The sequence below is a fragment of the Gossypium arboreum genome, chromosome 8 (assembly GCF_025698485.1).
Source record: "Gossypium arboreum isolate Shixiya-1 chromosome 8, ASM2569848v2, whole genome shotgun sequence".
Classification (NCBI taxonomy): domain Eukaryota; kingdom Viridiplantae; phylum Streptophyta; class Magnoliopsida; order Malvales; family Malvaceae; genus Gossypium; species Gossypium arboreum.
The window spans coordinates 117,588,508-117,598,339 of record NC_069077.1 but is presented as its reverse complement, the minus strand read 5'-3'; the positions used below and the strand labels follow the sequence as shown (position 1 = coordinate 117,598,339).

Below are 9,832 nucleotides of genomic sequence, written 5' to 3'. Positions count from 1 at the left end.
GTCACCTTAAAAGTCATATCTCGAGTTCCTGAACTCGAAAATCAGTTCCGTCAATTTTCACTGAAACTAGACTCATAATTCCATCTACAAATTTTTTTCTAGAATTTTTGGTCCAGCCAATTACTACAGTTTATTAGTTAAAGTCACCCCTGTTTCAGAGTTCGACTACACTGACCTTTGCGCATTACGACCTGCATATCATCTCGTACAGAGCTCCAATGCTCATGCCGTTTGTTTCTAATGAAACTAGAATCAAATATAAATCTATGAATATAAGGCATGACTCTTAATTGTTTCTGGATAATTTATGGTAAATTTTCAAATTCGAAACAGAGGATCCAGAAACCGTTCTGGCCCTGTCTCACGAAATCTCGAATATCTCTTAAAATACGGCTCATATGGTCGTTTCGTTTCGTCCTTATGAAAATAGATTCATCAAGGTTCAATTTAATAATTTATTCACTATTTAATTCTACTTCTACTATTTTTAGTGATTTTTCCATCTCACCTCACCGCTGCTGGCATCTGTTACTAAAGCAAACAATGACTATTTCATAATTCTTCCATGGCCAACTATTTCATCATACATAATACAACTCGCCACCATATCAAAATTAAGGTTTCTAAGGCTCGTGACTATAGGTTTTAGGATCACACTCAACCGACCACATAGGCCATTTTCGCATGGCTTAAAGTTTACAACCCACAATTCAACAAAACAAAATAGCCTATACATGCCAAATGTTCTCCTAGTTCAACTACGAAGACAATACCAAAAGATTTCCAGCCGGTGTGATGACTTCAACGACGGTTCGAAAGCACGCAAACGATCTGAGTCCAAGAGACCTAAAATGGGTGACAAGAAAACACCGAGTGAGTTTATAACTCAAGAAGTCATAAGCATTCATCAACCATCCAAGAATAAAATTATCACAACATGAAACGATAAACGAGGCTAGGTACTCCAACCATATCAAAACTATACCAAGTCATACATCCACATTTCATATTCTGTACAATAAGATACTTGAGGCATTTTCACACACCAACTCATTTTCACCACAATCATACAATTGCAATCATCACATAGATTTAAAGCTTACCAAGCTCAACCCCGAGCATGAACATATTGCCTATTCGTCATGAGCTCAAGGTACTTACCCGATCCGCTGTCCGGGATTAACTCGATAATGTCGCACACTCAGTGCCAATTGTAATGCAAGAGCATATAGTGAATCTGCACACTTAGTGCTATATACATTCAGCTCGCACACTTAGTCCTATATAATCAAACTCGCACACTTAGTGCTGTACAATTTTAAACTCGCACACTTAGTGCCAATCTTGTCACCGTGTCCATTTATACCCGCACACTTAGTGCCGAGACCAATACCTTATGCATTTTGCTGCCTTTATACATTCAACAATGGCATCATTCCATACACATACATTTCCATTTACACATCAACTCATTTAAACACATTTGCATATATATTATGATCATTTAAATCAACACCAAATATATATATGCTTAATGACTTACCTCGTGTTGGGTAAAATAGTTCCAAGTCGGCTACTCGATGACCTTCGTCTTTCCCTTGCTTGATTCTCCTTCTTTAACTCCTTGAGCTTAATCAATAAATCAACTAGTTTAACCATCTTGCTAAACATTCATAATTCAACTACACATGCATATGTATGCTTGTATATTCGGCAACCATTCTTACTAATCACCCATTTGGTCGATTATACACCTAACCGAATATGCACCAAAAACTTGATTCAACATCACCTACATACTCACTTTAATGGCCGAGTATATATATCTATATACAATGTCAACTAACATCTTTTAATCACCTAATTTCATCTCATGAACATTTAATCAAATTTTCCCAATCTAGCATATATTTTCACATCCATTTGTAACATCATGTACAAACACATATATCAAAACAAAAATTTTTACCTATCATGCAACAAGCATAAATCGCACTTATGAGCATGCCATGGCCGAATACATCCCACACCATCCCCTTTCAATTTTTGGTCATGGTTAAACAAAGAAAACTCCATGTCTTACTCAAGAATGCTAAAAGAAATTTCAAGAGTAATCAATCCATCATTACATGCATCATCAACAAGCTTCACATTTAGCATGCAATGGCTTTAACACAATATCAACCTTGGCCAAATACCATTTCCATGGCATAACAAGGATTTGAACCATGGGCTAACATGAACATCAAGTTAGCAACTAAAACATGCATGAATCTCATGACACAACCTCAAACATACCTTAATCTTGACACAAGTATGACCAAATCTCCTTCTAGTTCTCTTCTAAACCAAGCATGAAGCAAAAATCCTTCCTTTTTCCCTTAGTATTTTCGGCCAAGAATTGAGAATGGATGAACAAATTTTCTCCTTTCTTTTCCTCTACTCACGGCAACAAGGGGGCATCCATGCTCATTTTTTTTCTTTTGTTCATCATTTCCCTTTTTCTCCATTTCTTTATTCTTTCTAACATGATCCATTAACTAGACATGTTTGAAACATGTTCCCTTGCCCATGCTCTTTATTTTATTATTTCTAACATCCACCATTAGCAAAACATGTTCAAGACATGTTTTCTTTTGCCCATCTTCATTACCATGGCCGGCCACTTCCTATAGTTGGCTAAATTGACATGCAAATCCCTCATGTCTTTACTTCATGCATTATTTGGCCACTTAAAAATTCACCTATCACATTTTCAAGTCCTAACACATGGGTCTTTTCTTATGAATTAGCACCTAATTAATAAAATCAAGGCACGAAATATTTACGCATACAAATTCCACATACAATAAGCACAGAATATAACACCTAATTATTCTTGTGACTCGGTTTTGTGGTCCCGAAACCACTCTCCGACTAGGGTCACATTAGGGGTGTCACACTTAAACTTTGTTCATTCGGCCATTATCAAGTACTATTATATGTGTTTTTGATCGGTTTTTGATAATTTCTATGTTTTTGTAATCGTTGTCAAGTGTTTTATCAAGCCCATGTCTCAATTTAAGAAATTGATGAAGATTTTGAGTTCAACCATTGATGAAATTGTGAGCTTTGTGATGTTAATTGATGAAAAATGAAAGACATATGTTAGATTAATAAGTTTTGTATTTGAATTTTTGATGAATTTGAGTATTTTGGGCTAAATTATGAAAATGAGATTTTGGAGGGACTAAAATGTGAAATAAATGAAATATATGGGCTAATATGGGCTAGATGAAAATTCGGCCTGGCATGTGTAATATGAAATTTTGTGTATTTTGTGATTTTATGAATTAGGGACTAAAGTGTTAAAATGTGAAAATGTGAGGACTAATTTGTAAAATGCCCTAAATATGTGTATATGGATTGAATTGAATGATTTGTTGAATAAAAGAGTTAAATTTGAATTTATATAGATCAAGAACCAAAGCAAATGGAATTAGATCGGGAAAAGTCAAAAGTCGTTGATTAGCCGATTTCATCTGTTCGAATAAGTACGAGGTAAGTCGATATTTAAATAAATGTGTTGAATTGAATTATTATTACTTATATGTTAATGAATAGTGATGAATGTTTTTTAGTTGAATATGAGAAATTCTAGAAAGTTCCGATAATGTGGCAACGTCCGAAAAGTCCCATACGAACCATAAGAATAGTTAGGATACATATGTTATGACATAGGATTTCGATATGTGATTTCGTGTAAGACCACGTCTGGGACGTTATCATCGATTTGAGATTTACGTGTAAGACCATGTCTTGGACATCGACATCGTATTTGATTTCATGTAAGACCTTGTCTGGGACAGTGGCATCGATATTTGATTACATGTAAGACCACGTCTGGGACGTTGGCATTGTACGAGCTTTCTGAGCTATCCGTATATCCTATTTGATTTCGTACAGTTCAACGGGCACTTGGAGAAATGAATGAATATATGAAATGTGTATCCGATTCAGGTACGTTTAAAATGTGTATAAAGTTGAGAATGAGAAGTGAGTATATGTTTAATTGTGATTAAAAAATGATATGTGATATTCATGAAAGTGAAATATGCTATATGTGTAAGTGAAATGAAGTGGGATTATATGATTTGTATATGAACAAATGAGTATGATGTGCTTCATAAAATGCATATGTGAAATGGTCATGAATCCTAAATGAATGAACTGAATTATACTTAATTCATGAGTTGAATTTATTTGTATATGGCTTACTAAGCTTTCAAAAGCTTACTTTGTATGTGATTTCAATTGTTTTTTTTTAGATATCAAAGCTATCGGGAGCTCGGGGATTGTCGAGGATCATCACCACACTATCGAACTCTATTTTGGTACCTTTTGGAAATATGAATAATGAAGTATGGCATGTATAGGCTAGAAGTATTTGAATATGATTTGTGAAGTGTATATCATGCCATGTGATATGGCTAGATTAAAGTTGCTATTTGGTTTGGTTTTTGGTGTCTAAGTTATGTTAAGAAATAGTATGTTTTGATGTGCATAAATGGCCTAGTGAGAAATGATTTGGTAAGTTAGTTATGTGAATTAGTTATGGAAATGACATGATTTTGATATGAGAATGGATGTGAAAAATTGGGATAATGACATGTATGAATGAATGATTTTTAGTATATGAATTTGGTATGCTTTGATATGAAATTGAGTATGAAATTGATTGGTGATATTGTGGATTGAAATATGCGCTTGAGTATGGTTTTGATTGCCATTTGGTCATGAATTGTGCTTTTGTTGATGCTTGTAGGGATGACCCTTAAGGGTAGCAAATTGGCTTTGCAAATAGCCTATTTTTGTCCACATGGGCAGAGACACGAGCGTGCGTCTCAGCCATGTATGACACACGATCATGTTACACGGCCATGTGTTCCCTGAGGTACCCTTCCATTTAAAGTCAGTATACCCTATAGGTTTGACACGGCATAGACACACGGGCGTGTTTACTAGCCGTGTGAGTGGCACACGGGCTGGCACATGGGCATGTGGTCGGCCATGTGGTCAAGTCAGTAATCTGCCTAATTTTCACATGGCCTGGCACACGGGGGTGTCTAATACCGTGTGAGGCACACGACCTGTTCATACGGGCGTGTGACCTTTGTAACTTAGAAAAATTGTTTAGTTTCAAAAATTTTTGTAAGAGATCGGTTTAGTCCCGACGCCTTCCTAAAGCATGTTTAAGATCTCGTTGACCTAAGAAAGGGACTCTATTTGATGTTTGACTATGATGCTATGATGTGTGGATAATGTTCATGAATTGATCATAAAATGTTCTGATATGTCCGGTAATGCCTCATAACCCTAGTCCAGCGACGGATACGGGTTAGGGGTGTTACAGAATCAATAGGTCTTTTAAATAGGTTGTAATGTGGCTAGGCTAGGGGCAGGTAAAACACAGATAAATTTAGGCTAAAAACCCTAGACTCTACTTCAATCAGACCTTCAGAATATTTACCTTCAATACACCAACTTATTTTGCTTTCACACGATCTTTTGTACATCTGTTTTCTTTCAAGTACATATGCTCTTCTCTTTTTTTTTCTTTTCTTTTTTTTTCTTTATCTTCTTTTTTCCACGAGTATTTTGTTATATGTACTACAATTTTTTTGAGCATTTGATACTTCTTTTCAACTCCCCCAAACTTATTTTCAAAGAATATTCTGAATAGTACCAAATCTAGTGTTTGGGACAATTTAAAGATATTTATGAGAGAAGTGATGGTAAATATTGCAAAGGTTCAAATAAAATTAGTACATATAGTCTCAAAATTGAGTTTCAACAGATAAAAATCATCAAGGTTGGTTTAAAAGGCTCAAATGATCCAAACAAAAGTTTACCTAAATCATTTTCAACATTCCATGCTTTCTAGGATTTTGCATCAAGAAATTACTAAGTCAATTCTAGAGACTTAAACTTTCATGCATGCCTAGCTTTCCTAAGGAACTAAAAATTTTATGGTATGATTTACAAAATTTATTAAAAGTAACATTTATGTCATAATTCAGCTAACATAGTACTTATTAAGAATAATAGAACTTTATTTATACTAGAAATTAGCATAATTAACAAAAATTCAAATTTTAAACAAAATATAACTTAATCATAATTATAAGAATAATGTATCTTTGAAAGAAAATTTCAATTTTTGGTCCCCCTACTTAAGATGAACAATGTCCTCATTGTTAAAAAGAAAAAAGAAAATATAGAAGTGAATAGATATTGTACACTAGGTAGGATCCTAGAAAAAGGAGGTGAGTCAAGTTTGATTGCTTAAATACCAAGCTCTTACTAGAGAGATCCAATCTTATACATGTACATATCTATTGCCACACTTCTTAGTTTGTATTGTTCAATTTTATTAATGATTTCAACCTCTTGATTTATTATATAAGAAATAGAAATATCCTAAAAGAACCTAAGCCTAAAACCTTAAAATATCCTAAGAAATAAAAAAATAAAGTAAAGACAAGATCCCCCCTTTTTATTTATTTGTAAACCCCTCAAAATATGATCGCCTCATTCCTTCTTCAACATTGGAGTCCATGGCTTGAGTATAAAGTCTAGAAATTCAAGAACAAAAACAAATAGGTTACAAAATATATAATTTTTAAATGTATCTCTGATTGAGTCATCCCGTATTTTTGAGTGTCTCCAGTAAGCTTCTTGCTACAACTTCATTTGTTGTAGAATAGCTATTATATCAAACCGTTCACTTCGGGAAGTGGTGCTAGATGAAGGGACTCTCGGTGTCAGACTTAGAAAATATGTTAAGGGTGGTTTCAGTTTTGAGCAGGTGTTGAGTAGTTGATGGTAAGGTTTAGAGTTGAAGAGGGTGGCGGTTTTAAGGATAGTTTAGGTGCAGTAGTTGGTGACTTCAAATGATGGTGTTCGGGGTGGTGATTCAGGAAGTTAAGGGCTGTGACATTAAGGGGTTAAATGAGATGCACTATTGGGCTACTATGGAGTGGCGGTGAAGCAAGGTAAAGGCTATAGGTTTGTGCGGAAAATGGTTGAATATTTCCCTTCCTAGCAATGTCTTAAGCCCAATGGCAACACCTTTTTGGATCTTAAACTCCTATACTAAAAGTAAACTAAAAAAAAAAAACTCAAAGAAATCAGTGCTTGGGTTAAAAGTTGACCTTTTATTTAACAAAACAAATGCTTAAATTCTTTGGGCTACTTAGAAAAATATTTTTCAAAAAATTACATTAAATTAAACTCCCAAGAAAGGTTGCAGAGGTCACAAATGGTCCCGCTTAAGTCCCAATATCCTAGAAAGAGTTTTAATTATTGTAGTGAACCAAAAAAAATTTTATCTAAGTCTACCATTTTATTCAAATGAGGAAAAAAATAAAAATATAAAATAACAATAGAGAAAATGAAGAGAACTCCCTCCATTTTATTAAGGATCATCATTGACCATGGTGGTGTCAAAGCCATTTGTCATACCAACCATAACTCTCTAGGAAGAAATCATATTCTTTCCTATCAATTCTATCTAACATCCTATTAGGGAAAAAAAACCTGAAATGATCTTTCCTGGTGGCTTTGTTTAACTTTCTGTAAATCCTACAAATTCTCCAACCCGTGACTCAAATATGTGAAATAATCCATCCAGTACCTTTTTTGTGCCTTTCCAAAATCACAAGTGCCTCTTCTTCTTGATCTTTGGTGAACTCAACTGAAATAATGATAGGTAAAGTCGAAGATATACCCAAATAGTCATATTTCAAATGAGGAGACAAAACCTTCAGTTCCAGTTCAACTGGCTCTTTAATCAATGACTTTGGTTCCGTATACTCCTGAGATGATAATTCTAATGACTTGAGTGGAACTTCTTGAGTGAATTCCTTCGAATTAGCCCTGAACAAGCCAAACATTCATTGTCTTCATCATCACTTGGCGAATCCTCAAGTAGAATATGTTCTAACAGATCATCTAAAGAATTGAGCTCCAATTCTGTAGAAGCCAGCGATTCCATCTTGGAATTAACAGAGCAGTCTTCAATTATATCTGGGGATTAGCAGCATCGAAGTTATTAAAAGTCACCTCGTCATCAAAGATTTCTTTCAACTGAGTATCCTTTTGCTTCTTCTAGAATCATTGAGGATATGGCAGTGGTGGAATCTTAGCATTAATCGGACAACTTTTTTGTGGAAATTTTTCTACATCCGACAAGGGTGTTAGATAATCAAAACTAACTGGTTTAAAATTTACCTCATCAAGGATCACCGAATCTAACTTCTGTGTAACAGAAGCTTCAACACTCAGGTAAAATTCCTTTTTTGTCTTGAGCGACAACAGGCTCATCTTGAACCTCAATCACCTTGGGCTCCAATGTCTTTCCATTTGGCAGAGTGACTGCATTGTAATGTTCTTTGCCCAAAATTCTTGGATTTTCTGTGTCGCTTGGCCAAATACCTTGGGGGCTGCTTCTGAGCTCATTGGCTAACTATCCCACTTAGTTTCCTAAATTCTTCAATGTTGTTCTTGGCTTTGGATTAGTTCATCATTCTTCTCTGTGTATGCCTTCAGAAGATTCTCAAGATTACTTAAAGATTCAGTTGGTGGGGGTTTTTGCACTTGTTGAGAATATCTTACCATATAATTTGGTCAAAATAGCATAGAAGAGTCACTATGGTCCGCCCATTGATTACTCCACGGTGAAATTACATGATTCTGGCATAAAGAGTTGTAAGAATTTGATTACAGACCATTCCAATTCTGATTTCCCATGTAATATTTTGACTCTGAATTCGATGACCAATTTTCAAATAAATGGCCATCTCCATAGTATTCACAAGAAATATTCTCAAATTGGTTCAGCTGTTGACCTATCAGGTTACTATTGAAACCATTAACAATTATGTTCTTAAGCATAGAAGACATAGAGGATACCTGGGCTGCCGAAGAAGCAAGTGTGTCTGCTTCATGTACACCTGCTACTCGTCTTTTTGAGGCTGCTCGATTAGTTGGCCACTGATAGTTATTGCTGGAAATTCTTTCAATAATCTCGTAAGCATCATTATAAGACTTAGAAAGAAGGACTCCATTTGCTGAAGTGTCCACCATCATTCTAGTATGAATGTTGAGACCAATATAGAAAGTCTCTATTTGAATGCAGTAAGGAATGCCATGATGAGATTTCTTTTGTAATAACTCCTTGAACCACTCCCATGCGTCATATAAAGATTCTTCATCAAGTTGCAGAAATGAAGTGATTTCATTTTGGATCTTGGCGGTCAAGGAAGGAGGAAAGTATTTGATTAAGAAACATTCAACCAACACTTGCCATGTAGTTATGAAACTAGACGGTAAGGAGTTCAACCATGCTCGTGCTCTATCTCTTAAGGAATATGGAAATAATCTCAATCTCAAGGTGTCCTCAGCCACCTCGACTAGTTTAAATGAGTCACTAACTTCCATGAATAGTCAAATATGAAGATGTGGATCTTCAGTAGGAATCCCACTCAATTGACCCATATTTTACAACATTGGGAACATGACAGGCTTCAGCTCGAACTATTGTGCCATGATTTCGAGTCTCCTAATACTCGGATTGAGCTCATTGAATAGAGGAATGACATATTCTCGAATGACACTGTGACAGCCCTAAAGTGATCCTAGTCGGAAAGCGGTTTCGGGACCGCTAAACCAAGTCACCAAATTGTTTGAACATGGTATTTATTGTCTAAAATGTGTAAATATGGATGTGTGAAAGTTTCGAACTTCGATTTAGTCGATTGCATGTGAATTCAGTTAGTAGGACTTATATGAG

General features: G+C 35.2%; 1 non-coding gene across 1 annotated transcript; it reads left to right on the top strand.

The window, feature by feature from the left end:
* The first annotated feature begins 9,184 nt into the window (after positions 1-9,184).
* On the top strand, positions 9,185-9,291 carry LOC128279945 (small nucleolar RNA R71). Its single transcript, XR_008270129.1, has one exon. It is a non-coding gene; the product is annotated as a small nucleolar RNA R71 (small nucleolar RNA).
* The last annotated feature ends 541 nt before the right edge of the window (positions 9,292-9,832 follow it).